Source organism: Dermochelys coriacea, chromosome 23, assembly GCF_009764565.3.
Source record: "Dermochelys coriacea isolate rDerCor1 chromosome 23, rDerCor1.pri.v4, whole genome shotgun sequence".
Lineage (NCBI taxonomy): Eukaryota > Metazoa > Chordata > Testudines > Dermochelyidae > Dermochelys > Dermochelys coriacea.
In genome coordinates, this window is record NC_050090.1 from 1,236,750 (window position 1) to 1,262,389 (window position 25,640).

At 50.6% G+C, this 25,640-nt stretch overlaps 1 protein-coding gene across 6 annotated transcripts in view; it reads left to right on the top strand.

Moving 5' to 3' along the window:
- SIPA1L3 (signal induced proliferation associated 1 like 3) overlaps nt 1–25,640 on the top strand; it is a 77,550-nt gene that overhangs the window by 16,757 nt on the left and 35,153 nt on the right. The window contains exon 1 of one of the 6 annotated variants that reach the window (XM_043501468.1): nt 10,206–10,392. The exons of 3 other annotated variants lie outside the window; for them this stretch is intronic. The gene's annotated coding sequence lies outside the window, so the exon portion shown is untranslated. Of the gene's footprint in view, nt 1–10,205; nt 10,428–17,931; nt 17,942–25,640 lie in introns of those variants that run through there. 2 more of the 6 variants (XM_043501469.1, XM_043501467.1) reach the window with 2 other exon arrangements.

The window sequence follows — 25,640 nt, forward strand, 5'->3', positions numbered from 1 at the left end:
CAGGCAGTGGCCTGCTTCGAGAAGTGCCTTGCCCTTGCAGCTGAAAAGAGAGAGAGAGAGAGAGAGGAGGGAAAAAGAGAGAACTTTCTCCTAGCAGGCAGCTGACCTGCCAGGAAATGTCTGTACCTACTGCGGGTGCATTTGCGGTTCCAAGATCAGACTCCTGAGTTGTCTCAGGACCATATGAAAATCTGTGATAGAGATCATCCTCAAATTGATGGATTGGCGATCCCTCAATAAAGGGTTAAGAAAGGATTATTCGCTATTACTAGCCTGTCAGAAACATGACTAACATGTTCTAGATGGTTACAAGTGCCACAATAGGAGGGGTTCTGGTTGGTTATAACCAACCTCTTGACTTGTTGGACTCTGACAATCTCTAGTAATTGCACAACCATTTATTAAAACATCTATTATTAACCCTTAACAAAATATGTATTTCCCACGTTTCCGCATGCCCTTGGGTGGGAAGCACAGAGCCTGTGAGCTGTAAAAGAGGGGAGACCTATATCTCGCTGTCATCATTATTTCTCCTGACTAGATCCAGGGGCTATCCTGATCATCTCTTGCCAAATTAGTGGCCAGTGGGCATTTCCAACTTTCTGGTGGCCTTGACCTGCTAGAAAAAGGTCTATAAAACCCTGACTGGTGTGGAAAAAGGTACTAGAGAAGTGGTGTTAATCTTTTCACAGAATACAGAAACCAGGGGTCATGCAATGAAGTTAATAGGCAGCAGGTTTAATACAAACGAGGAAGTACTTTTTAGCACAGCTAGCCAGGAACTCATTGCCAGGGCATGTTATGATGGCCAAAAGTATAACTGGGTTCAAAAAAGAACTGGATAAGTTCAGGGAGGATGGGTCTGTCAATGGCTATTAGCCAAGATGGTCAGGGACCCTACCTCATGCTTGGAGTGACCCTAAACCTCTGAAGCCAGGAGTGAAAGACAGGTGGCTCACTTCATAATTGCCCTGTTCTGGACACCCCCCAAGTCTCTGGTCCTGGCAGCTGTTGGAGACAGGCTACTGGGCAAGATGAGTAGCCTGGCAGCGCTCATGTTCCTCAAGCCAACACGAAGGAGTGCAAGTAAAATCACCCTGAGCCCAAGCTGTGCTAACTAGTACAGAAGAACACCATAACTTGGAGCTAAAATAAAATGACCAACCCCTAAGTGCCTAATACAGGTCTCCCCTCTGGTTTCTGCAGCTGAGTGTAGAAGTGCAGGGAGTCAGGCTGAATGAGGCTCCCGGGGGAGGAGAGACTGTCCTGAGCTAAATGGAGACTCTCCATCTCTGTAACCGGGGAATCCAGCTACCTCCACAGTGCAGATCTGTTTTCCTCTTCCTTCAAGTGTATTGCTGCACAGAAGAGAAGCAGTTTAGCATGAATAAGTCACTCCATCGGTCTGAGAATAGGCATGCAGCTCAAGTGCTCATGCATCGTTTGTTCCCCTGAAGGGATGTGAGCAGCATTTGTGTTTGGAAACGCCGGTCCAGCCTGTCTGAGTTCATCCTATTTAACCTGGGAGTCTGAGTCCCACGAAAATGGATCAAAGCGCCATGCATGGATCGCATGGCAAAGGGACAATAGACACAAAATCCCATTCACATCCATAACCTTCTGTCCCAGTCAGAGCAAGCAGCAACTTCTTTCAAGCTGATGGAGGAGACGGTGACCCAGATACTCAAAAGAGCTTAACACCCAGCAGCTCCCATTGCTTTCAGATGGGTGAGATTCTGCTCTGTGCTCAGTGAGAGCTGTTGGGTGCTTGAGAATCCTTCTTAGAGCCTTTGTGTTCAAAGGGCAGTTTACTCTGGTCCTCCTCTAAGGACTTTAGCGGGCAGGAACGCATTCCAATTTGGTGGCTGCATTATCAGAGAAATGAGCTGGCCCAGTGCTGAGTTGTGTTTCCCTGCCAGAGAGATAAGAACCCAAATTGAATTGTGTACCTTTCTGAACAGGAAGTAGTATTGATGCAATATGAAGAGGACTTAAATACCTAAAAATGTTCCCCCCGGTCCTGTTTCATGATTAAATGCTGCAATAATGCATGCAGATCTCCCGAACGCTGTATCTCAGGATTCAGAGTAGCAGCCGTGTTAGTCTGTATTCGCAAAAAGAAAAGGAGTACTTGTGGCACCTTAGAGACTAACAAATTTATTAGAGCATAAGCTTTCATGAGCTACAGCTCACTTCATCGGATGCCGATGAAGTGAGCTGTAGCTCACGAAAGCTTATGCTCTAATAAATTTGTTAGTCTCTAAGGTGCCACAAGTACTCCTTTTCTTTTTGTATCTCAGGAGAATCAGATGAGGTCTCTAGCGCCTGGCTTTGTGATGCTTTCAAAATATGGCCCCCTCTCTCTCTCTCTTTTTTTTTTTATTATTATTACTATTATTATTATTATTGGAGTTCAAACAATCCCTGAAGAAATATGGAGAAATTAAAACTTGACCGTGTACCTGCCGCTGGGCATAATGGATGAAACCTGCCAGCCTTTAAAAAGAATTTTTAGCCGACTTTTTGGATGCCTCTAAGTGAAATGTCTGGCCTCCAGATCTCTGGGTACGGAATTGAGTGGCTCCACCCCGCTGTTCAATGAGCATTCCATGGAGCATGTGACTCTTTTATTGTACAAAAGTAGTATTGGTTTGCTGTTTACCCAAGACAAAAGTGCCAGCATACTTCTCGTGCTTCGTACCCGATGCCTGCACCACCTGCAGCTTTGTTTGAGTCTGTGCTGCTGTTACTTTGCACCATGCTGAACTGCCCTGTATCTGGAACCTACGTGTTCCTTCTGCTTACCAGCTGTAGTTGTCTCGCTTGGGTGCCAATGACCGTTAACGCCCTAACGAGCAGCAGACTGCAGGAGTGGCTACCCAGGCACAGAGAACTAGGAGCCGTGTGCCCAGCAGGGCAATGCAGTAGATCAGCTGTGTGAGTGTTCAAGTGGCAGGTGCCCACCGTAGCAAAGCGTATTGTTGGCCTGCTGGGTAACCTTGGACAAGTCAGCTCTGTTCGCTGCTGCTCACTTCCTCCCTGAACACTGGGGGTCTCTGAAAAAGGCACTGCAATTCATCCCCAAGTTCCTGGGCTCAATGCTCTGATGCTGCGGCCTCTCGTGGAAGTCTGTAAAGAGCAGAGGAAGTACATCCAGTGCCGAGCTGTTTAGGCAGTGAACTCTCTCTTACTGGCTTCCTGCAGTATTTTTTTCACAGGCCAAGCCCTGCCAGTCAGTTTCTTGTGGAATAATAGTCGTCTCTGCAGGAGGTGGCAGGACAGCTGAGGCTTTCATCCAGGTTGGGTGTTGTGCCCAGCCCAGGCGCGTGGGAAACGCTAAAGGCTGCATCTCAGATGCTGTCTGTGGGTGATGCTTTCTAAGGCCAGAAGGGGCCATTGTGCTCTTCTAATCTGACCACCTCCTGGGTACGGCGGTTGGGACAAAGCTCATGTAAGAGTTGCATCAGGCAGCCCTGTGCTAGGTAACTTTACACCCGTTCGTCAAGCAGATCATTACTCAGCCCTGCCTGTCCCCCCTCTGGGCAGCTAATGCTTAGAAGCCACTCAGCAGGTAAGACAAGTGTCCTCTTCTTTCAGCCCCACCTTCTATTCATCCCCTCATCTATAGCCCCCCCGCCCCCAAAATACCGTGGAAACCGGTTCCCGAGTGCTGAGCCGCTGCCAGCCCTTAATACTGCAGGTCTTTCCACCCTCCTGCCATGGACATCAGCTCTCGACTCACTAACTCAGCCAACAACCCTGCCTTGTTAACTCGCCCCTGCTGGCGTTCGGGGGTTGGCTTTGTCTCTGTTATGATGCAGATCTCCAGGACTAGAATGTTGTTAATCTGAGGCTAAATTTTGAGCAGACATGCCACAAAATTAAGAAGACTGTCTCAAAGGAAGGGTAGAATTCTTCCTCTTGCTTGGTGGTTTTCTCATCGGTGCCAACCTGTGAGTTATGGGGAGGGCATGCCTCATGGCTAATTAGGCAAAAGTTAACTATGTTACTACTTCTGGGCACCTCTGTCGGCCAGGATGACAATTGCAAAGTGCAAAGGTCTGGGCACACTGAGTGCAGTGAGGTTGTTCCAGCAAGTCTGTGTTTAGGATGCCCAGAGGGGGAGTGCTGAACTGTCAGGTCATGTGCATCACATTTCCTGCTTTTAATGATCTCATTGTATTTTTTTTTCCGCACACCAAGGAACAATCGAGCTCTCCGAGCCATTCTTTCTCATCAATACGGAGACATTTCTGCTATGCCTGATTAGTTCCGTCTGGTTGTACCTAGCACAGCAAACTGAGCTGCATCGCATGCTCATCTTGCTTAGGTTTTTCATTAGCCATCTGATGCATGCACCAAGGTGGGGGAGGGAGTAGGCCATTGCTGCAGAAGAGTTTCTTTTCTGGCTTCTGCAGAAGTGTGTATTTCCGCAGGAATTTATTTATTACTAGAGAGGTCAAAAGAGGAAAAGACAAAGGGAAAGGTGGCAAATTCAAAACTGATCAAGGGAAATACTTTTTCACACAAAGTATAGCCAGACTATGGAAATCATTGCCACAAGAAGTCATTCAGGCCAAGAATTTAGCACAATTCAAAAAGGGATTGGACATTTATATGCATAACAAGACTATCCAGAGTTGTTATAGTTAATGCTAACAAAATTTGGAAGGGATATTAACTTCCTGCTACCAGGTTTATGTTAATCTCTAGCTATTAGACCTAACGTTGGGGGATAGATTATCCCACAACTGCTACTGTGAGGTTCTTGCACCTTCCTCTGAAAGGTCTGTTTCTGGCCACTGTCTGAGACAGGACACTGGGCTAGATGGGCCTCCAATCTAATCCAGTCAGGACACTGCTGTGTTGCTGAAACTTACAATGATGTGAGTTAGCTCCATTTTTCTCCTTTCCCCTTCCTACCTCTGTACCTGTGTGACCCAAAAAAAAAAAAAAAATCCCTTGACTCTCAGGGTCTCAGGATGGGGTTGCAAATAGGTGTGGCTGTCAACTTGCCCATCTCATATTACTAAATGGAAAGAGGGTACCTGTTCGGAAAAGGTTGTAAAACCTCTGCCTTAAATGTTTGATGCTTTTGGAGAAAGGTTGCAGTGGGATCTGGTAAGCTCTGAGTGAGGGCTGCATTTGCATCCTTGGCTATAGAGAAAGCTGATCACTCTATCTTTTGTTCATTTGTTAAAAAGCACGCACTAAATTTAGTGCTGGGACTTCCCGCTCCCATGAAAACAGTGTCATTACAGAGGTGGTATTAGGAGGGGAAGGCAGATGAATTTTCTAAGTCTACAATTTGACTCCATGTAGTTTCCCCCTGAAGATGCAAGTGACAGTGAACACCAGCATAAACACACATTGGAACCATAGAGAGAGTTTGCGATTGCAATGACTTTTTTGGTCAGAACGGTGTTGATCCATCACATGGATCACACATGGGAGAACAGGCGGTCAACGTTTTCACACCCAGGTCGGGAGCTGGGCTGAGATGCGGACTCTGTGGGAACAGCTGCGTGCACAGCACTTCTGAGCAATTGGGTTACTTCCCAGAAGGGTGGCTTCAGTACAAGTGATGATGTCTCAGGACCCATATATAAATCCGTGGTAGAGATCATCCTTGAATCGAGGGATCGCCAATCCATCAATAAAGACTCAAGGAGCTCACTCTGTTTAGTTTAGCAAAGAGAAGGTTCAGGTGTGACTAGATCTCAGTCTCTAAGGAGCAATGCAGGGAACAGAAATGTAGGCTCTTTGATAGAGCTGACAAAAGTCTAATGAGACCCAATGGCTGAAAATTGAAGCTAGAGAATTCAGACAGGCAATGGGCACAGATTTTTTTAATAGGGAGGGTAATTAACCAATGGAACAATTTCCCAAGGGGTGTGGTGGATTCTCCACCATGGCCATTTTCAAATCAAGATGAGGGGTTTTTCAAAAAGCTCTGCTCTAGTTCAGACAGGAATTAACTCAAGCGAGTCCTGTGGCCTGTTGCACAGGAGGTTGGCTTTATGATCTGCGAATCTGCCTAACCAAGAATGGTGGGGTCTAATCTGAGGCCCCTAGGTTTGCTCACAAGAAGTCTTGGGCCTGCCTGTCAGCGATTGGGGTCGCATTTTAAAGAGCTGTGGGTGCTCCTGTCTCATGAGAGCCATAATTCTGCCGTCCCCAGAGTGTATTCGTGACCTTGCTGAGTAAATGGATCCATTGAGGAGAGGACTTCAGATTCCCAGCGCCACTCGGTGCTGCCAGATGGGTAATTCTGAAGCACTTAGAGGAGAGGAAAGTGATCAGGAACAGTCAGCATGGATTCACCAAGGGCAAGTGATGCCTGACTAATCTAATTGCCTTCTATGACACGATAACTGGCTCTGTGGATGAGGGGAAAGCAATGGACGTGTTGTTCCTTGACTTTAGCAAAGCTTTTGACACGGTCTCCCACAGTATTCTTGCCAGTAAGTTAAAGAAGTAAGGGATGGATGAATGGACGATAAGGTAGATAGAAAGCTGGCTAGATAGTCGGGCTCAACGGGTAGTGATCAGTGGCTCCATGTCTAGTTGGCAGCCTGTATCAAGTGAAGTGCCCCAAGGGTCATTCCTCGGGCCGGTTTTGTTCAATATCTTCATTAATGATCTGGAGGATGGCATGGATTTACACCCTCAGCAAGTTTGCAGATGGCACTAAACTGGGAGGAGAGGTAGATACGCTGGAGGGTAGGGATAGGATAGGGAGGGACCTAGACAAATTAGAGGATTGGGCCAAAAGAAATCTGATGAGGTTCAACAAGGACAAGTGCAGAGTCCTGCACTTAGGACAGAAGAATCCCATGCACTGCTACAGACTAGGGATCGAGTGGCTCGGCAGCAGTTCTGCAGAAAAGGACCTAGGGGTTACAGTGGACAAGAAGCTGGATATGAGTCAACAGTGTACCCTTGTTGACAAGAAGGCCAATGGCATTTTGGGCTGTATAAGTAGGGGCATTGCCAGCAGATCGAGGGACGTGATCGTTCCCCTCTATTCGACATTGGTGAGGCCTCATCTGGAGTACTGTGTCCAGTTTTGGGCCCCACACTACAAGAAGGATGTTGAAAAATTGGAAAAAGTCCAGCAGAAGGCAACAAAAATGATTAGGGGGCTGGAGCACATGATTTACGAGGAGAGGCTGAGGGAACTGGGATTGTTTAGTCTGTGGAAGAGAAGAATGAGGGGGGATTTGATCGCTGCTTTCAACTACCTGAAAGGGGGTTCCAAAGAGGATGGATCTAGACTGTTCTCGGTGGTAGCAGATGACAGAACGAGGAGTAATGGTCTCAAGTTGCAGTGGGGGAGGTTTAGGTTGGATATTAGGAAAAGCTTTTTCACTAGGAGGTGGTGAAACACTGGAATGCGTTACCTAGGGAGGTGGTGGAATCTCCTTCCTTAGAAGTTTTTAAGGTCAGGCTTGACAAAGCCCTGGCTGGGATGATTTAGTTGGGGATTGGTCCTGCTTTGAGCAGGGGCTTGGACTAGATGACCTCCTGAGGTCCCTTCCAACCCTGATATTCTATGATTCTGTGTAACACTGAAGCCGTGATTAAAATCACGGGTTGTTCCCAGCCCCCAGGTTGCTGAGGGAAGCCTGTTACCGTTTGGAAATTAATTCTCTGACATGCTCCTTCACAAAGGTCAGAGATGCGAATCAACGTATATTGAATTTCCTTCGCTGTGAAGTATGTCAGCCAAGCTGACAGGACTCCCAACACCTGGTTGCAAACAGCCCCAAGAATTGGCTTCCTTCCCCCAGCTTTTCCCAGCTTGTGTACTTGGAAGCTATTTCCAGCGTTCCTGAGAAAAGCACAGCTCCCTGCCAGCTGCCGGAAGGTTCACTGAGCAGCTCTTGCAGTTGGGATAACGGGCGAATTACAGTGGGAAGTAGTGTCATAGATGGGACGTGGGATTTTCCTTCCCTAAAGGTAGGGCTCTGATTTAAACTGTTAAATGTCCAGCCTAAACCCACAGTGATCCATAATCCGGTTAGGATTTAGTGATTCTGCAGCTGGAGACAGTGCTTGAATTTGATCAGTTACTGCCTGCCGGGTAGCACTGCTGGACTGCTTGGATGCGGCTGGAGGAGGAAGGTGTCGTGCCTTCAGGTCTGGAAGACCTGGGTGTTCTGGGACCAGAGCTAGCCAAAGGAGTGGTTGGTCACCCTCCCTAATCAGTTAGCTAGCCGCTTGCTGTGTCTTAATGTTCGACGATTCAGCTCAGTGCACCCCCCTGAGCTCCTCTGCAAGGCCTCTCTTCTCCTGCTCAGGTGTCTCTCTAACTTCTTTCTGCCATGCTGCCTGGATCCGTATAGATCATCCTGTTTGTGGTTCCCCTTCTGGGACCTCTGCCCACCCTTTGACTCCAAGCTCCTCAAGGCAGGAGCCATTTCTTCCTGTATGTCTGGAAAACACCTAGTCCCTTTTGGGCACCCCCTCCAAATGACACTGAGTGACTTGGCTCCGTTTTCACGATGTTTGGAGCAGGTGATGCACACCTCAGTTACCGTGGGGGGATGTTGTTCTCCCTCTGGGGCAGGAGGTGGCCTGTCAACATATTTGCCATTGCTCTTCACAGCGGAGTTGCAGGAGGCTTTTGTTTTGAATGGAATTCGTTGTCGGCAAGCTCCAAACTTTTCCACTTGAATTTTAGAGACAGTCTTCTTTCCTTGCAGTTCTTTGGGACTCTTTGTACTTTGCCATGGGATCATTGCTTTGCCCTCTAATGATCAGGAGCCACAGATTCCTTTGACTATTAGTTTGAGTCCCAAATTAAATGCGACTTTGTGATTTCCTTACTTAGGATGTAGCAAATAGGTCAGTGCAATATTAGATGATTTTGCATGAAGGTTGTCATCTCTAATTATCTCTGTAACACTTCACCCACTTCTGCAGTCTCAGATCCCTGCAGTTAATATCATTTTCCAGGGTGCTGCTTGCTTTCTTTGAGGGTTCTTTGGCACATTTCCAGGGGACTTGTCAGTTGACTTTAGTGATTGTGCAGAAGTATTTAATAAAGGCTGCACAGAACAGATAACATCCAGCTTGAACCTGGGGCAACTGAGATAATTCATCTGCTTGGAATCAAACGGCCAGTTGAAAGGGAGATTCCCCAAGCCTGACTGAGTTTTCCCTTATCCCTAATCCTGCTATTCTCATGCTAGTCTCTGCCATCAGTGCTTCCTGTGCTGACATGGCCAGTCAGTCACCGTAATTCTTTTCTGTCTGCAGCTTCCTAAAGGGGGCTCTGCCACTTGTGTTCAGTGAATTGGTCAGTTTCTATTAATAATGCAACACAGGGCTCTCTCAAGGGTGCCCTCTCCTCTGGGCGTCTGATGTTCTGCCTCCTGCTTACGCAGGGGGGCTGACTGTGCCTTACGCAGCCTGGTCTTCCCCTTCTCCCGATGCTGCCTTCTGAGCCTCTGATTTGTTAGTAAGATGCAAAAAGAACAGGAGTACTTTTGGCACCTTAGAGACTAACAAAATTATTTGAGCATAAGCTTTCGTGAGCTACAGCTCACTTTATTGGATGCTTATGCTCAAATAAATTTGTTAGTCTCTAAGGTGCCACAAGTACTCCTTTTCTTTTTGCGGATACAGACTAACACGGCTGCTACTCTGAAACCTGTTAATAAGATGCATTGTTCTTCCTCCACAACCCTGAGAGGCAATAGCCCCACCTTACAGTGGTCTGACTTGAGAAGGTGCTTGTGCTTTTTTAGGGTCAAGTAGCTCATAGAACTCTCTAGGTGAAATCCTGGACTCACTGAATTCAGTGGCAAAACTTCCATTGACTCTGAAATCCAGATTTCGCCCCTAGATCTCATCTCTTAGGTACTTTACGTTGCCCCGGTGACCCTAGCAACTGAGCACCGCACCATCATTATCACGTTCATCTTCCCAGCGCCCGGTGAGGGAGTCCAGGGCTGTTATCCCGTGTCACAGAGGGGAAATGAAGCACAGAGACTAAGTGACTAGCCCAGGGTCACCCAGGGCATCTGTGGCAGAGCAGGGAATTGAACCATTTCTTGTTTTCTGTTGAGCTTCCCCTTACAAGGGATCTGATTGTCTTGTTATTGGATATCTGTGTTGCTGCTTTTCAACAGTTGACAGAAGTTCCTTACAGCTGTGAGTCAAGTGCTGAGGATGTGGCATGCAAATGCAATGCAGTGACTGCTGAAAATATGTCACAAAGAATTATTCAGCTAAACCGATCTGCCAGTAGGCTTGCTTGCGAAGGATGGCTAGTGAGCTCATGGCAGCAGTGATCCCGCTGCTGTTCTACATTTTTTCTCCCTGTGTTTTTATAACCCAGAAGGACAGCTCCTGGGGCGTCAGATGGAATAAGTTTGGATGGAGGTTCATGCTGCTGCTTCCTGTGTAATATCCTCAAGGTAACAGGAGTGGTGGTACAGCACAGCTGTGTGGTAAGGCGTCTGGAATCAGACAGGCCTGAGGCCACATGGAGCAGGTAATAGATGGAGGATTAAGAGCCTGGCAATCCATGTTTTAGGGGTTTTCTTTATAAAACATGTTTGTTTGGGGTTAATTTTGCTCTTGGCTTTTTCCATGTTTGCTTGTTTGTCTGCACTGATCACAGCAGGAAGAGCCCCAGAACTCCCAACTGCATTAAATAAAAAACAAGAGATGAGCAATCCCTGTTTAAATTTAAAAGAGCTCAGAAAAATCCAGGCCCAAGGTATAGATAGATGTAAATATCTGTCTGTCTCGCCTTGCTACACTCCGATTCACCCAGCGAGGCTGGTCTACCCCCAGTTGCACCAGTTTAACTAAAGGTGTGTTTTGTAAATGGATTTAAAGTGGTGCAAGCCTTGTGCAGATATTCTTCAGTCGCTTTACACCTGACTGTCAGGTCCTTGCAGATGTAGGCTGAATGGCTAGAAGTAAGGGTTAAATAGAGCAGAAAGCCTTCGCAGGACACACACCCCCAGTTTTACTTAAACCCAGGCAATCTTTGTGCGAAGACCAGAGATACACCACCAATTCCAGCACTGTGTTCTGCTCTGTGATTTCAGACTTTTGCGCTCTGGGATGTGTTCATTGACCTTGGAGGATTTCTTAGCCATGCAAACAAGCAGGCTTCTGCTCTGCAGGCACTATCTGGCCAGTTAGCGGGGCTGGCGGGGCTTTTCTGTGGCAGCTGGACCTTACCTAGATTGGGATGCAGGGTGTGGCTGAAACACATTAGCCAGTACAGCTATGAAAGTCTAGTGTAAACATGCCAGCCAACCCCTCTTCCCCTAGTTCAGGCAAGGCCTGGGCCCAGCAGGGTGAGTGGCAGGGCCTATCTCCGCATCGGGTCCCTTCCTTTGGCTTGGTGTTGTGCTTTTAAGGTCCCGCAGACCTCCTATGCTCATTGGGAGCTGCTCCCAGCTGACCGGGCTCGTCCTGGGAATGGAGCATTGGGGCGGGCGGAGCTGTGCCGTGGTGAAGCAGCGTGTTTGCTGTGCAAAGGAATATTTGAATAGCAGGTGGAGGTGATTGACGGAGGGGAGCAGAGTTGGACTGCACCCGCCCTGCTGCAGAGCCTGCCACCACATCCCAGCACTTAGCGCCCCCGTCAACTACTGCAGCTAGACGCCCGTGGCTGTGGGCAAGGGGCAGGGCAGTGTCTGTGTGACAGGGGACAACCCGTACAAGTGCCTGACAGTGCTCCAACCCGGGCTGGATCTGGGCTATTGGTCATCTCTGCTTGCATTCAGATTCCTGTTCACAGTAGTGGAAGGCACACCGGTCTGGTTTCCAGTAGGCATGCAAAATGGCAGGGTGTGTGTGTGTGTGGTGGGAGGAGGGGGAGGGATGGACAGTGGCAAACAAGGAGGGTGCAAGATGGGCCTGAGTCATTGCAACCATCTGTACCCGCTGTGGCACTGCAGACCTGCAGAAAGAGGCCGCCGGGCAGCAGGTGTGATCCAGGGAGATGCTGAGCACCTTGGCCCCCACTGAAGTCAGTGGGAGTTGAAGGCACCCACCCTGGCAGGGCCAGCCCAGAGGAAGGGGCACACAGAGTGCTGGGTGAGCCAGGAGCAGCTGTCGGAGCTGTGCAACCTCGTGCTGAGAGAAATGCTGCTAAAAGTCACCCCTCCCATCTTCCTGGGCAGGAGAGAGACTCCAGAGCCCCAGCATTACCTGTGGGACGGCTGGGCTGGATAGGGGCAGTCGCACAGTCGGTATAACTGGGGCGGCTGGACAGCCTCTCCCCTACCCCACAAGTGGTGTGTGCTGGCTTCGTGGAATGAGTAGTCAGCTGAGGCCAGGTGGAAAGTGGTCACTTCTTGGGGGTCCTGTCAGCCCTTAGGGGCCATCGGCTGGAGTCCACGTGGCCATGCACCTCGTGCAGCCATGCGCGTGACTGCAAGGGGGCAAACCGGCCCTGTTTGGATCGTGTCACATCTCGCTGTGGAGGGTGTGGCTGGCCAGGGTGCAAGGCAGCACACGGAGGCCCGGGACTCTGAAATCTGTGCAGATGCTGGCAGGCAGAACTAGCTGCTGTGTTCTGTCCCTGCTCTCGCAGCACCTCCCTGCCTTCATTAGCCCACTGCAAAATTGGGACCATAAAGTGACTTCCCCTGGGGTTGAAGGTCAGTTCATGCTGCACAGTGCTCTGAAGCTGGCAAGTGCTACGTGAATGCTAAACAGTTATTACAGGAACTTGGCTCTGCACCGTAATCAAGTGTGCAGTGTCAGCATGCTGCTCTGGAGCTGGCACACCTTCTTGGCACTGCTCTAAGTGACCTCACCGAGTACAGGCTGGGGGGAGTCGGGCCCCAGCCAGCGTGGGACATTTCTAACCGCATCTGTCTGCTGGTTTAATAATTGTTCCCCTCGAACCACGCTGCCACCTCTTGTGATTTTAGCACTAGTCTCAAGAGGCATCTGTGGCACGTGGGGGAATGTGTCTGAGCACCTAGAACCCCGTCCTCCCCCCCACAGCTACAGAGAACCACCCACGCTGGGTGTCTATCTTAAAGCCCCAGCTCCTGGAGTCATACGAATGTGAGAATCTCAGCTTGCATTTCAAGGAAAAGTAAGTTTCTAGTCCTCCTGAATGTGGTGAAAAGAATGCAAATGGGACCACTGCAGGCTAAAAGCCAGAAGGCAAATAAAAAGAACCCCCCAGGTATAGATCGTTGTTATCGATCAGGATTGTAGGGCCTGACTCCCTGTGAACATTTTGAGGTTGGCAGCACCACCATAATGCTGTGTCCCCTTCCTGTGTGCTGCGCAGGGTCCTGCAGGGACTGGGGGCTTGCATCTCTTCCAGTGGTTTGCTAGCAGGACTCCTTGGCCAGCAGCTATCTCCCCAGTGAGCCAACAGAGCATGTAGGAGTCCGCAGGTGCAGAGTGTAGCACTCATGACCCAGTGGGTACATCTGCATTGCAGCCGGGGTGGGATTGGCAGCACGTGTGAGGTACCTGCACTAGCTGTGCACTGGCTAGTGTGTGGTGGGGGCAACAGTGTGTGCCGGGGCGGGCCATGCCGTGGCCTCACTTCTGTTTTAGCGAGGTAGGCAGTGCAGGTATGTCTACACGAGCTGCCAATCTTACCCCTGACTGCCATGCAGATGTTTCCGAAGTGAACCCATCTCAGGGCGCCTCTGTGGCGGGCCCTACTTTCCCCAAGGCCTGCTCCATCTCTGCATCCTGGGACCCCTTCCAGTGCCTGGCTGCTCCTTTCAACCTCGTCCTCTGCACCTGGGTGAACTCCCCCTTTGCTGGGAAACTGGCGGGATCCTGGGTGCAGTCACACCCCTGCTCACCTGTGATCCAGGAATTGTGTGTGTTACCTCCCCACCGCCCTTGCACCTGATCCCAGCCACTATGGGCCATCTTTGGTCACTTGGGAGCTGCATTATGCCTTGTCCCTTCCGTAGTGAGGTGCCTTTCCTCGGTCGTTGGCCTCAGGGCTTCAGTTTGGTTATTGGACTGCGAGCTAGCGTCCTCCTGCACCGCTCCTGCCTCCCTTGCACAGCCTTGGAGGGCAGTGAGACCCCCCCCCCAGCTCCCAGGGTGGGGTGTGACAGTGCAAGGACGGAGCATGCCTGGTATGCTAGAAGTGAAGACGGCGACTGCTGGCTTTGAGCACATGAGAGCAACTAACTGGGGCCTTGGGCCTGTGGGCCATTCCAAGCTCACAGTCTAGTTTGATCTTGCGATAGCGCTGCTCTGGGAATGACTCCCTGGATTCGGTACCAGCAGCTGCAGGCATGGCAGTCTTGTCTCCAATTTCCTCCCTGCTGCTCCAGCTGCTGAGAAGGACACGCCAGGATTCCTAGGCTAAACAGATGTTTGTTCAGATGGGTTGTAGAATTTGAAAATATAGTGCACCAAAATGGACACTCTTTCAGTGAACTCCCTATTTGCACTGAACGCAGCCACCTTCCGCGCTGACAGGGAGAGTCAAACGTTGTTATTCGCAAAAAGAAAAGGAGTACTTGTGGCACCTTAGAGACTAACAAATTTATTAGAGCATAAGCTTTCGTGAGCTACAGCTCACTTCATCGGATGCCCGATGAAGTGAGCTGTAGCTCACGAAAGCTTATGCTCTAATAAATTTGTTAGTCTCTAAGGTGCCACAAGTACTCCTTTTCTTTTTGCGAATACAGACTAACACGGCTGCTACTCTGAAACCTGTTGTTATTTGGGGGGTAGAAATCTCGCCACTCTATCAGACAGATCCAGGTTGCTCTGGAAAATGAAGCAATCAACTCTGAATGAAGACTTTACAGCCTTCATTGCACAGCAGCGTGTCGCTGTTGAGCTGTAGCTCACGAAAGCTTATGCTCTAATAAATTCGTTAGTCTCTAAGGTGCCACAAGTACTGCTTTTCTTTTTGTTAGAACATCGTGTGCCTGTGGGGCTGATTGCACGTGTGCAAGGAGCTGGTTTGCCAACAAACCTAGCAAAGGGGCTTTGCAAAGCTCCCAGCTCTGAAGCACAGCCCTGAGGTGGAGGATAAGCCCACAGCTGCTAGTGCAGAGCTCTTTCTGATTCTCAGCTCTCTCTGGTTACTGGATTAAATAATGTCTGTTCCCTCCTTGCAGCGTGGGCGGGAGTACGTTTTGATTCAGGTGAGGTTTGGGGCAGCTGTCTAGGCATGAAAGCTGCCCACTGGATGTCTTGTCATCCTGGTGAATGGACTCTTTCTTCTGTCTCCCCTTTAGAAGGGAGATTCTAGCGTTAGCAGCCCATCTCTGGATGGCTCCGAGGAACAGGGTCCTTGCGCTGCCTGTAAATAACATGCCGGATGTGCCCACGATAACTTGACTTGGATGGTTTCTCTAATGACTGCCCCCTTAGCAAATATGCCAGTTGGGGAAACACCTTGGGGACATTGAAAGCTGGCTCTGTGCTGCTGCCTTGGGTCCTGCTGAGTCCTACGAAATCTCCATTTACTTACCACACTGACTGAGTTCTGAGCAAGGAATATTTCCAACACACCTCTGACCAACATATTAACCCACAGAGACCTTCCTGCCAACACTACAAAAAGAAGGATTCTGGGTGGAATCCTCCTGAAGGTCGAAACAGCAGCCTGGATTTCTACATAGACTGCTTCCGCCGACGTGCACGAGCTGAAATTGTGGAAAAGCAGCATCGCTTGCCCCATAACCTCAGCCATGCAGAACACAGTGCCATCCACAGCCTCAGAAACAACTCTGACATCATAATCAAAAAGGCTGACAAAGGAGGTGCTGTCGTCATCATGAATAGGTCAGAGTATGAACAAGAGGCTACTAGGCAGCTCTCCAACACCACTTTCTACAAGCCATTACCCTCTGATCCCACTGAGAGTTACCAAAAGAAACTACAGCATTTGCTCAAGAAACTCCCTGAAAAAGCACAAGAACAAATCCGCACAGACACACCCCTAGAACCCCGACCTGGGGTATTCTATCTGCTACCCAAGATCCATAAACCTGGAAATCCTGGATGCCCCATCATCTCAGGCATTGGCACCCTGACAGCAGGATTGTCTGGCTATGTAGACTCCCTCCTCAGGCCCTTCGTTACCAGCACTCCCAGCTATCTTCGAGACACCACTGACTTCCTGAGGAAACTACAGTCCATTGGTGATCTTCCTAAAAACACCATCCTAGCCACTATGGATGTAGAAGCCTCTACACCAACACTCCGCACAAAGATGGGCTACAAGCCGTCAGGAACAGTATCCCCGATACTGTCACGGCTAACCTGGTGGCTGAACTTTGTGACTGTGTCCTCACCCATAACTATTTCACATTTGGTGACAATGTATACCTTCAAATCAGCGGCACTGCGATGGGTACCCGCATGGCCCCACAGTATGCCAACATTTTTATGGCTGACTTAGAACAACGCTTCCTCAGCTCTCGTCCCCTAATGCCCCTACTCTACTTGCGCCACATTGATGACATCTTCATCATCTGGACCCATGGAAAAGAAGCCCTTGAGGAATTCCACCAGGATTTCAACAATTTCCATCCCACCATCAACCTCAGCCTGGACCAGTCCACACAAGAGATCCACTTCCTGGACACTACGGTGCTAATAAGTGATGGTCACATAAACACCACCCTATATCGGAAACCTACTGACCGCTATTCCTACCTACCTGCCTCTAGCTTTCATCCAGATCACACCACACGATCCATTGTCTACAGCCAAGCGCTACGATATAACCGCATTTGCTCCAACCCCTCAGACAGAGACAAACACCTACAAGATCTCTATCATGCATTCCTACAACTACAATACCCACCTGCTGAAGTGAAGAAACAGATTGACAGAGCCAGAAGAGTACCCAGAAGTCACCTACTACAGGACAGGCCCAACAAAGAAAATAACTGAACGCCACTAGCCATCACCTTCAGCCCCCAACTAAAACCTCTCCAACGCATCATCAAGGATCTACAACCTATCCTGAAGGACGACCCATCACTCTCACAGATCTTGGGAGACAGACCAGTCCTTGCTTACAGACAGCCCCCCAATCTGAAGCAAATACTCACCAGCAACCACACACCACACAACAGAACCACTAACCCAGGAACCTATCCTTGCAACAAAGCCCGTTGCCAACTCTGTCCACATATCTATTCAGGGGACACTATCATAGGGCCTAATCACATCAGCCACACTATCAGAGGCTCGTTCACCTGCGCATCAACCAATGTGATATATGCCATCATGTGCCAGCAATGCCCCTCTGCCATGTACATTGGCCAAACTGGACAGTCTCTACGTAAAAGAATGAATGGACACAAATCAGACGTCAAGAATTATAACATTCAAAAACCAGTTGGAGAACACTTCAATCTCTCTGGTCACTCGATTACACACCTGAGAGTGGCTATACTTCAACAAAAAAGCTTCAAAAACAGACTCCAACGAGAGACTGCTGAATTGGAATTAATTTGCAAACTGGCTACAATTAACTTAGGCTTGAATAGAGACTGGGAATGGATGAGTCATTGCACAAAGTAAAACTATTTCCCCATGGTATTTCTCCCTCCCACCCCATCCCCCACTGTTCCTCAGATATTCTTGTTAACTGATGGAAATAGCCTACCTTGCTTGTCACCATGAAAGGTTTTCCTCCCCTCCCCCCCCCGCCCCGCTGCTGGTCATGGCTCATCTTAAGTGATCACTCTCCTTACAGTGTGTATGATAAACCCATTGTTTCATGTTCTCTGTGTGTGTATATCAATCTCCCCTCTTTTTTCCACCAAATGCATCCGATGAAGTGAGCTGTAGCTCACGAAAGCTTATGCTCTAATAAATTTGTTAGTCTCTAAGTTGCCACAAGTACTCCTTTTCTTTTTGAGTTCTGAGCATCTGTGTCAACAGCTCCCCACTGTCCCCTCCCCAGTCTCATGTTTGCTAACTGCAGCCAACAGCCATTATTGTTGTGTTTGTTTGGTTTCTGTTAAGTGTGCAATCTGGGAAGCACTAATCATAAGCAAAGGGACAGATTCTGCCTTGGGCAAGGCCCCTGGGACTCCAGGGCAAGTCAACGAGGCATGTCTTCTGTCGCAGGTTTGGGGGAGCAGGTAAAGCCCAGAATAAAGACTTGCCAGGTTCTCCTAGAACACATGGGGCTTGGTTCAACTGCACCCAGGGCAAAATGGCTACAAAATGCTGCCAGGTCAGTGTGGTGGGTTTGTACTTGCTGTGCGCAAGGTGCAAGACAGTAGAAAGCCCTTGGCCCCTGTTGGGACCTTAGGCTGAAATTTTCCAAGGGGACTAAAGGACTCCATTGGAGTTCAGTTGGGCCCTGAGGGTCTGATCCAAACCCCATTGAAATCAATGGGGCTCTGCCATCAGCTGGATCTGGATCAGTCCCGATTCCCATATTTTCGCTTGCTGAATCAGCCGAGTTGTGGCGGTGTCCGGTTCATGCTCGTCAATGACCTCTCTTTTGGCTGCAGGGAGCTCTGTTGGCACGCTGGGCTGGGGACGGGGGTCTGGTCCACAGTGCGTGCTGTAGCTAGACACTGGGTTTCACTTGCCTGTGTGCTGGGACTTTCTGTGCCTGAACACAGCACCCAGGGGGCTGTCATGACTCCGGGCGGGGACACCCACCTCAGTGGCAGGTGAGGAGCCCTCCATGAGGGGCATCCGCTTTGCAGAGTGTATGCAGGGGAAGAACTGGCAAACCTTGGCAACGCTGCTGTGTGAGCTTTCTCTCTGTTCTGGTTTGCACAGTGCCTAGCACCGTAGGGTCCTGGTGTGTGACGGAGACTCCCGGGGACTTCTGCAATGTAGCCTGAAACCTCCGGGAATTCTAAAACACATCCGCTGTGCCACTCTGCACCAAGCTTGCCAGCCTGCAAGTCTCTCTGCTTCCGCTGCCCCAAAAGCCCCTGTCCCCTCTACTCCAAGAAATACTGCAGCTGAGTGTTGGAGCCAGCAAGGGCTTGGAACAGTGCAGAGCTGGTGCACTGTTGCACCAGCTCTGCACCCTGGTGCAGAGCTGCAGAGAACTGGCTGCAGCCAAGCCGGTGCGGAGATGTTTGTAACCAAGGAGCCCACTGGTGAGGGGTCCTCAGAGGGTGACCCGAGAGCAAGTGTGAAAAATCTGGACTTTTTTTTGGGGTGGTGGTGGAGGTTACCTATATAAGACACAACCCCTAATATCAGGAGGGTCCCAATATTATCGGGACATCTAGTCACCTCGATGCAGGGCTGCAGCATGCTGGGGTTTCTTGCTAACATCTGGGTACTCTTTCTTCTCTCCCTCCCCCCGCCCCATGCCGCCCAGCCATAGTGTCTACCAGGCCCAGGAATGTTTCCGATGCATCCCCCCGTGTAGCGCTGTCCATGTCTGGGCAGCTATACAAACAGCAAAGCTAAGCCCCATTTTTCTCATGCTGCATTCAGTTCCCCTTTCCTGCTCATCTCCCCTGAGTAGCTCCTTGCTTTGCCTACTCCAGCCTTTGCTTTGTGAACAGGGTAACCCTCCCGCCTTCTCTCTTGCTGCCCCTTTCCCAGATTTAGGGGCGTGTGCAGAGTAGCAGCAACTGCCGCACCCTCCGGTAGGAGGTAGGCGGGTAGGAAAGCAGGTGTGATACTGTGCTTCCTTCTTCAACGTACTCCCGTTCTGCAAACAGAGCTGTCATCTCCTTCCCCCCCCCCCCCCCGCTAAAAAGCGTCCTGAACAAAGAGGCTTTGTAAAACCCACGGACTCTGCTGGCCTGGATTGGCGTCTTTCCAGCCCCTTCGTCCAGACAGGTGAAGGCCAACCCAAAAAGCTTTCTTTCCGCAGTGTTTACATGAGCGAAGCTGGAGTGGTTTAGGTGGGTTTTGGGTCAGTTGACGTGCTCTCTAACTCTGGGGAATGCTTGTTTGAAATACTAGAGCGTGATCTGCTTTGCGGGCAGCTGGCCGTAGACACCTTTCTGCTCCATGGCTTCGTTCAATCGCGTGGCGCTGGGGGAAGTGATCTTTACTAAGGTGGTTCTCTGGCTCTCGACAGTTCAGTCATGTTCTTCCTTTATAAAAAATACTTCCCTCTGCTGCAGGGAGGTAGACAGTTTCCAGCATCTACCTCGTGTCATGGAACAATGCTGAGTTACCTTAGGTGTTCCCTGGCAAAGGGTTTGAATGATAAGAGAATGTGTCTAGCGGTTAGAGCAGGAGTGGCTGGGAAGCAGGGCTCCTGGATTCTCTTTCTCAGCCCTGGAAGGAGAATGGGCTCTAGTGGTGGGAGTAGGGAGTCAGGACTCCTGGGTTCTAGTTCTGACTCGTCGTGGCTTTGTGCAAGTCCTTTCACCTTGCTGTGCCACCTGCTCTGTTTTTGGGAAGTGACTGGCACGCTGGGCTCGGGGGCGGAAGGGGGTGTTCTGGAGCTTGAGGAGTGGCCTGGAGCGTCTCAGCTGGAAGATGCGCCAACAGAGCAGTGTGGCTCCCAGTCCAGCATCATTAATGGCAGAAGAATGGTTGTATGGTAGCTCTCCGTAGGCCGCCTGATGCTGCTGGTTCCTGCCTCCCCGCAGCTACCGTGTCATGCTGGCCCTGGCACAGAACAAACTACCTGGCATCCCTCAGCTGGAGAAGAGCGCATGGGAAAGTTGATGTCAAATAGCAAGGGTGACTGAAGAAAGAACTTGATTCTGTCATTGCCTGAAGTGAGTTCTTTCCTCTTCTGCTGGGTGATGTGAGCAAACTCCTCCAGATCCTGGCTTTCCCCCGGGGCTGGGGGAGGCCCAGCCAGGCTGGAGTGCAGTTTGGGGGAGCTGTGCGATGCAGCACTGCACTTCCATTTAGATTGCACTGGCAGGGCATAGATGCTGTTAGGAAGTGAGACTTTTTTGATCCCCGCCTGCTGTCTTCTGCAAAGCAGAACAGCGGGATTGCTGACCCCCCACTTGACAAATGAAACCTGTTGGCAGCGCATCCGTCCCATGCTGAGACTTGGTAAAGAGCAGCGGAGCTCAGGTTTATGCAAATTGGGACTTTGGGAGCTGAGAGACTCCTGCTTGTGCAACATAGCTTCTCTGCTTGTCTCTGGCCTCCTCTACACTAGGGATCCCAGCCACCGAGTGTGGACGGGTAGAGCTGCTCTGGGCTGGTTCAATTTACCCCTGGTAAATCTGAGATTATTTAGCTCAGTGCAAATAGTGGCTTTGCCTATCTATTGTAGAGGTTTTCTCTGATGCACTAATGGCAAAACTAGAGCAAATCCCCTGTGTAAAGGTCTAACTCAGTCCATGATCAGACTATGGAACTCATTGCTACTGAGGAGCTGGCCATATTCAATACTGGCCATATTCAAAGAGAGACTGGAGGTTTCTGGATAACAAAACTGTTCAGAGTTGTTGTGGTCAATGCTCAGTAAAATACTTTGGGAAGGCTCGAGAACCCCCGGCTTTGGGGGCAGAAACCAATTTCTGTTAAGTGGTAGAAGGGGGCAGACAATCTCACATTTGCCTGCCTGATTCTTGCACCTTCCTCAGAACATCTGGTGTTGGCCACCGTGGGAAGCAGGATGTGGTCTATGTGGCCCTGGGTGAGTCGGTAAGTCTGGCTATCTCACAGTATTACTGACTTCACCGGGGCCCCTCCGTGGACGCCAGCCACAGCTCCAGCCAGTTATTTTTATGAATGTGGCAAGAAACATATGTGCCACCGCTGGGAACTCGGCAGCTAAAATGTGGGGATAGCAGAGATGTTTCTTACCCTATTTACATGCCTCCAGCAGTGCAGACAGTACAGACCGAGCGCACCTCCCGCTTCCTCCCTGGAGTAGAGACTTGTGAAAATGTCAGAGTGTTTTGACTTTTCCGTACTGGCCCGTTTCTATCGCTCCATTCTAAATATTACAGCGAGCACCTCCATGGCCATTCCAGAGCAGGACAGTCCCGGGGGCGATCCCCAGGCACTGCGATGGAGCACAAGGTGAGCGCCCTCCCTTCCCCAGGCCCAGCTGCCTCTCTCACTGCTGGGCTTGCAGATGGATTCTGTAGTGAGCCTCCTGGCATGGCAACTCCTGGGCTCCTGCTGAGAATCTGCCGACCGTGGGGCAAGGGGAGGGTAGCTCAGCGTTCGGTGTCTGCGGCAGATGCCCTTGTTAGGATTCTTAGTCTTGCATTTAATTAAGACGTTCAGATATTGATTTAATATCCATTCTCAACAGATGTGATCTTAGTGGGCTTCTCTTGTAATTGGTTTAGATTAATGTAGAGGTCCAGGATTATGTGAATGCTTTATACAGAGGCTGCAGTGGAATTGGGAGGGGGCAGACAGTGTTCTTACCCCAGAGACCTGGCTGCAGGAACACACAGGCATACTAATCCTTCAATCACTGTATTAGTCTGTTCCAGGGCCCTGTCAAGCAGGAGGGAAAGTGCCCGAGTGCCTTAGTAGTTGTCTGTACTTCAGCAGTGTCTGCAGGGCAGCTGAGATCAGGGCCCTCATTGTGCTGGGCATGTAGCCACTCCCTGCCCTGGCCCAAGGTGGCGCAGGAAATCCATGGCGCAGCTGGGAATTGAGCCCTGTCAATGCCATACCCACAGGCTGCTCTTCCTCTGTGGAGCGCAAAGCCCTTCTGCTTGGTGAAAGGATGCAGCAGCTCATCACTCATATGGGTGCTACTTCCAGAGGGCCAGGGCGGCTAGGAGGGCAGGGACCTGCCACGTCCTCACTGTGCATGCACTGTTGTCCCCAGGAGCACAGCAATCTACCTGAGGGGGTGAAATGCACAGCTCACAGTCCCTGAGCTGCCTGCTGCCACATTCCTGCTCTGATCGCCTCTTCGCCCAGGCCCCCCCTTGTCTCGGAGAGGTGCGGAGCAATCAGCCCAGTTTGGGAAACACGGTAAGGTATGTCTACACTGCAACTTGGCTGGTGGAGCTGCTTCATTCCAGTGTAGAGGCTGGGACTGAAGCCCCTGGGACCCTCCCACCTCACAGGGTCCTAGAGCCTGGCCCCCAGCACAAGCCAGAACATCTACTCTGCAAATAAACAGCCCTTAGCCCGAGTCGGGTGGCACGGGCCAGCTGCAGGTTTGTAATTGCAGTGTAGACCTACTTGTACAGACCTGATCCTTGCTAAGGGGTCACTGACACACTGAGAAATAGCCACTTTTACCAAAGAATGGGAGAGTGCCGCCATTTCAGTGCTGAGAAACTGACAACTTGGGCACTCCAGTTCATTACAGCGGTGCGCGCTTCCCCATGGCTGCCTGAGCCATCGCTCACCTGGAGCCCCCCTGAGACCCCCGTGCCAGGCAATGCTCTGAGATGCAGCCATCAATCTTCTTTCACTTGGGGTCCTTCAAGAGGCTCCGTCGAGCTGCCATCCTGCCCCTAGGGATCCTTTCTTGGTACTGCTGATTCTCGGCCTTCCTGGGCTTGGAGAAGTTATGAGGTGGAGGAGATCTACCCGTATTTCTCCATGTTCTTCTCCTTCTGGGTTCTGTCCATGTTGCTGCAGCAAAGCTTGCCTGGGAGTGAATTGTGATCATCCGGTCGTCTCTAGGAATGCTGGAGCAGCTTCCCAAGGGGCCTGGAGACTTGAAATCTCTCTGTCTCAGCCACTAGTTCCAGGCTGGATGGGGCGTCTCTGGCTTGCCCTGTGCAGGAGGTCAGATTATGTTACTGTAATGCTCGCTTCTAGCTTTAAACTCCGTGGGCCTGATTACCTCTAGTCCTGCACTGTGTGCACTTGTGTGTGCCTGCTTTGCGCTCGCCTGGTACCACTTTGCAATCCCTTTACACGGGTGTAAATGACTGCACCAGGTGTAGGGCAAGGGAGAATTGGCGCCTAAGAAACTGTACTGTGTGCTGTATGGTGCCAAGCCCAATGGCCCTGATCCCTGATTGAGGCCCCTGGTGCCACTGGGGGTGAGGGTGTATGTGGGGGGGGGAGAGGGGGTTGGACAGTGACTCTGCCACCTTCTGTCTGATCAAATCTGTACATCCGAGCACTCTCCTCACCTTATCTGGGTACTTGCATTCACTGCCAGTTCCTTACCCAGTGCCTGCTTTCAGGCTTCAGTACGAAAAACCTCTCCGTGGAGGTTAACAGCTCTCTAGTCTTAGTCTCCAGCAGAGCCCCACGGTCTGTTTGGCATCTGATCTCCATTGCCGAGGATGGTTTAGTGTCTTCTGCCCTTCTGTGTATCTAAGCGGCTGACCTATTTCTTCCTTTCTCTCAGAGAAGGCTGAAAGGCAGGTTCTCTGCTCTTCGCTTGACGCTGCTGACGGAAAAGAGAAGTGTCCGGGAACCTGTATGATACCAAGGAGCTGCCCTGGCCCCTGAAATAGATGTCTCCTCTCCCCCAGCTGCGTGCTTGCAGTGAAACCAAGGCACTTTCCCTGTGCTTTGTGGTGAAGGGAGAGGAAGGGAGGCTGGAGCTGTTTAAAGTGCGGGTTCCTAGGGCTTCCTTCCTCCAGGGTTTTTGTGGTTGGCGGAGTGGCTTCTTTGTTCAGCGGCTCTGCAGATGATTCTGGGAGGTTGATAAAGCAAGAATTTCCTCTGGTAGTGTATCCTGTCTCCAGCCTCCCATCTGCCTTGTCGATCCAGTCTGCAGCCTCCAGCTCTTTTACAGCTGTGGGGGGCCAGCCTCATGGTAATGGAGCGGGGCAGGGTTTGTAAGGGAAAGGGACAGGCGGGAGTGGTATCTAAAAGCACTTTTGTGCAAAGAGCCTGTCATGGAGTCCCCGGGCGATGTTCTGGACCTGCTCCCCACGAAGCCAGTCAGGACTCTGGGGAGTCTCCTCTCTGGGAGCAGCCTGTCTGCAGGACACACAGCTCACCCGGCTCCCCCCTTCCTGGGGCTGACCTCGGAGCATCCAGCATCCTCTGCCCCCCCTGCGCTTCCCACAGTGAGTTTGCCCAGGTGGGGTCCTGGGGAAGCCAGAGGGTCCTGCCCCCCAACTCTGCAGTCAGACGTGACTCTCAGCCAGCCAGTAAAACAGAAGGTTTATTAGACGACAGGAACATGGTCTAAACCAGAGCTTGTAGGTGCAGAGAACAGGACCCCTCAGCTGGGTCCGTTTTGGGGGGCAGTGAGCCAGACAACCCCGTCTGCACTTCACTCCATGTCCCCAGCCAGCCCCAAACTAACTCCCCCTCCAGCCCCTCCTCCTCTGGGCTTTGTCCCTTTCCCGGGCCAGGAGGTCACCGGATTCCTTTGTTCTCCAGCCCGTTAGCTCTCACCTTGCAGGGGGGAAGGGCCAGGCCATCAGCTGCCAGGAAACAGGGTGTCGACCATTCTCTGTGTCCAGATCCCTGCACACACCTGCCCTCTAGGGCTCTGCAACAATCATACACCCTTATCCCACCACCTAGAGACTTAAGAACAGCCTAGGGGAAACTGAGGCATCCCCACAATATTCAGAAAAAAGAAAAGGAGGACTTGTGGCACCTTAGAGACTAACACATTTGTTTGAGCATAAGCTTTCGTGAGCTACAGCTCACTTCATCGGATGCAACTGTGAGCTGTAGCTCACAAAAGCTTTTGCTCAAATAAATTTGTTAGTCTCTAAGGTGCCACAAGTACTCCTTTTCTTTTTGCGAATACAGACTAACACGGCTGCTACTCTGAAACCTGACAATATTCAGAGGAAACGTTGAGAACAGTCCCGCTTCGTCACAGAGCC